The sequence below is a fragment of the Tachysurus vachellii genome, chromosome 24 (assembly GCF_030014155.1).
Source record: "Tachysurus vachellii isolate PV-2020 chromosome 24, HZAU_Pvac_v1, whole genome shotgun sequence".
Lineage (NCBI taxonomy): Eukaryota > Metazoa > Chordata > Actinopteri > Siluriformes > Bagridae > Tachysurus > Tachysurus vachellii.
The window spans coordinates 616,068-620,000 of record NC_083483.1 but is presented as its reverse complement, the minus strand read 5'-3'; the positions used below and the strand labels follow the sequence as shown (position 1 = coordinate 620,000).

Below are 3,933 nucleotides of genomic sequence, written 5' to 3'. Positions count from 1 at the left end.
TAAATCTGTAAAGCAGAAGGAAATGAGAGCTTGAGAAAACTGCCAAAGGGGTGTAGAGAATGTTCCAGTAATTAGACTGGTGAAGGATTAAAGATTCCGATCAGATGATTAGCTGAGAACTAATGCAGGTCTAATATGGTAGGTGACAATAAAATAGGTGACGAGTGTAAACCAGGCAATAATCTGGTCATACCTGTATTACACACGTCAGTTTTCATCTTTGCTTTGATGTTGGCACCATGTCCGAGATGTGACGAGGCAGATTTATTAATCACACCACAAAACGGATTCACTTCCTATAGCAGTGTGTCCTGAACTCTTCGGTTTCTCCGACACCACAGCGCTTTGTACATTGTGAGACAGGTTAGTTCCTGTTATCACTTAACAGGTTTGTTTTTCTCGTGTTACTGAGCAATCCTCATTCATGTGAGATTAGAATTGAGGTTTTAATGCACTGGCATTTGACAGTGTGAACTCATGGGTTCCACCACACCCTGAAGACTCTTCTGACAACCGCAGGCTTTACGGCTTCAAGGCGATAAGTGAAAACACAATCATCCTCAAAAAGCAGAAACACGTCTCCTTGGCTCTGGAGGTGCCGTCGGTTCCTCTGTGCAGCTTTCAATGCAGCTGTTTGCTGGAAAAGCATAGCGAGTTTCCGGAGGGAAACGTGGTGTTTGATGTTGGACCGAGCAGCTCACGCATGAAAGGCTGATGGAGAAGAGCTCAGCGCTCCTTAACATACAACTCATGCATAATTCACGCCGCTTACAGCACAATGTTGGACAAAACTACGCTACAGAGGAAGGAACCTTACAGACAGGGAATAAATATAATACACCTTATTGTAGTTCATTAAAATGTCTGTGGAAGCCGTCTTGGCCTGACTTGAAGCTGCATGCAGTTGTCCTTCATCTGTCTGCTGTAGTTTGGAACATATTAGATCTGACATCATGGTTTATAAATGGAAAGCTGAGGCTCTGTCTAGAGGACGCCGTCATCCAAAATGTCCTTTAGAGAACTCTACAAAGTGGGACTGAGAAATAAGACTTGTGTAAATAGTTGTTTATGTCAGTTAAAAGTTCAGTAGTTTTAATTGATGTCAATCATTTTATAGACACGCCCCCAACACAAACTCACTCCGCCCCATGTCAATCCGGTCAGAAAGGAATCAGCAAGCCCACAGCGTGGACGGCTAATTCGCATGTCAGAAAAAAACATGCTGTTGATGACGAGAAAGTCAGTAGACACACCAGGATGTCAAGGTGATACGGATGAATGTAGAATTAAGAACATTGCTTAATTTCCCTAAATTTTCAGCTCCTTTTTCCATTAGAGATCTACGTAACTTTGACCAATTCTGCTTTAATGCTCTTTCAAGGCAAAGTGTTGCAAAATTTATTCTAAAAATATTTAACCAAATCCAGAACTTTGAAGCGAACCGTTAAGGAGACGTGGAGTCGTTGAGTTAGAGAGACAGAACAGTCTGTTTCCAGACCTTCAGTGAAAGCTTATCACTCAGAAGGACATGTGCAATGCTGCCTTCAAATTTGACCAAGATAAGGTGCGTTAGAAGATAGCTGACCTTGAGCTCCCGTCCAAATTGGAAAGGCTTTATCTCCAGGGAACACAAACGCTGCCTATGAATGCTTCCTCTTCCTCCTCCTTCTCCTCCTCCTCCTCCTCCTCCTCCTCCTCTAAACTCAGCATTCCCCAATGAAGAGTGATATTTCTGAAGTTTTAGCAATTCTGTGCATTTTATCATTTGATTTTCTGGAGACGTGTGTCTGCTGTAGAACATTCACACACAGCGCTCGAACCTGTGAAAAATCAAAAGAAGATAAGACAAAGTCATTTTAGTCAAACGTTATTTCATGTTAGGATGTTGAGTTAAAGTGGACATTCAATTTTGTAGCTTGCAAATAAAAAAAATCCAGTAACACATTTTGACTTTGAACATTGAATCATGTTGCATTGAAATAAAAACTTCTACTCAAACACTACGTCATCACATTACATCGAGTAACTGCATCAGAGCTAAACAAGTTCTAAGTACACAAACACACGGGCGCTAGTGATGATAGAGAGTTTACTGATAGCTTGATAGATTTTGTTAACAAAAGACAAACATTGGGGCAGCCAAGTCTATTGTTCTAACGCTACTAAAATGATGTCATGTTGATTTCCCTTTGAGGTTTATGAAATGCAGCGTTAGTGTCTGGCACTAGGTTTATTGCTCTAGTTTGCCCCCTAGTGGAATAACACAATAACACAATGTAACGTTTTTTGGGTTTTGTTTTTGTTAAACAACTTAAACTTTTTCATACAACAATTTTCATTTAGAGCACTATTCATGTTAAAATTCATTTCAAGACCATTGTTTCTAGGTGTACATGTAGATGATGTAACTATATCTATATGCCTGTGTGTGTGTGTGTGTGTGTGTGTGTGTGTGTGTGTGTGAGTGTGTGTTATATGGGAGTTGCGTCATAGTGTGGGGCCCACACACTCTCCACAGGCTGGCTCAGAATAAAAGTGCAACTGGAGCTACAGAACATGACATACACACACACACACACCACACACACACACAAAAACACACACACACACACACAAACACACACATACCTTTTTTTACAATTACTTTAAAAATTACTTAATATTCCATTAAGTGCATTCTCACACAATTATTACATGCTTAAGCATATTATGATTATTCACTAAGCTACACACACACACACACACACACACACACACACACACAAATATAACACAATAAATCATTGACAGACAGAACAATGTTGCCGGCTAATCTTAATGAACAGGTTGACTGTTACAAATGCTGTTGTCCTCGCCTTCTTTTTGGTGAGATTCTGAAGCTGTAAATCATTCATGTCAGCGTTTCATACACACACACACACACACACACACACACACACACACACACACACACATACATACACACACACAAAACCTCAATGATTCGGTCCAAAAGACTGATTTAAAAAGCTTTGTTGGAATCTGGAATCTGGTGTGAGTGTAGTAGTGGCCCAGAGCTGTCCAGTGGAACCTTCCATTACTCTATTTTTCACAGCAGTGTCACAGTAATGTGTGTGTGTGTGTGTGTGTCTGTGTGTGTCTGTGTGTGTGTGTCTGTGTGTGTGTGTGTCTGTGTGTGTCTGTGTGTGTGTGGTGTCTGTGTGTGGTGTGTGTGTGGTGTGTCTGTGTGTGTGGTGTGTGTGTGGTGTGTCTGTGTGTGTGGTGTGTGTGTGGTGTGTCTGTGTGTGTGTCTGTGTGTGTGGTGTGTGTGTGTTTTTATTGATATCCCAGGACCCCAAACATTTCATACATTCCAATATAAAGGGAAGTGTGTAAGTGTTTTATGAGTTACGGTGCAATCGAGAGAAGAAATGAGAAAGTGAGAGTAAATAGTTTTATATATTTTATATTTTAAGGCGTCGGGTTTTATTTCTGTCTTTGTGAAAGCTTAACAAGATGCTGCTTTAGTGCAGAAACCTGCTACGAGTCGTTTGTGTTTGTGTTGTTTGTGTTTATGTTGTTTGTGTTTGTGTCAGTTGTGTTTGTGTTTTTTTTGTTGTTTGTGTTTGTGTCAGTTGTGTTTGTGTTGTTTGTGTTTGTGTTGTTTGTGTTTGTGTTGTTTGTGTTTGTGTCAGTTGTGTTTGTGTTGTTTGTGTTTGTGTTGTTTGTGTCAGTTGTGTTTGTGTTGTTTGTGTTTGTGTCAGTTGTGTTTGTGTTGTTTGTGTTTGTGTTGTTTGTGTTTGTGTCAGTTGTGTTTGTGTTGTTTGTGTTGTTTGTGTTTGTGTCAGTTGTGTTTGTGTTGTTTGTGTTTGTGTTGTTTGTGTTTGTGTTGTTTGTGTTTGTGTCAGTTGTGTTTGTGTTGTTTGTGTTTGTGTTGTTTGTGTCAGTTGTGTT

At 40.2% G+C, this 3,933-nt stretch overlaps 1 protein-coding gene across 1 annotated transcript in view; it reads right to left on the bottom strand.

Annotated features, from left to right (window-relative positions):
• grin2ab (glutamate receptor, ionotropic, N-methyl D-aspartate 2A, b) overlaps positions 1-1,640 on the bottom strand; it is a 97,104-nt gene extending 95,464 nt beyond the window's left edge. The window contains exon 1 of the mRNA XM_060860267.1: positions 1,586-1,640. The gene's annotated coding sequence lies outside the window, so the exon portion shown is untranslated. The remainder of the gene's footprint in view (positions 1-1,585) is intronic.
• Between the last annotated feature and the right edge of the window lie 2,293 nt (positions 1,641-3,933).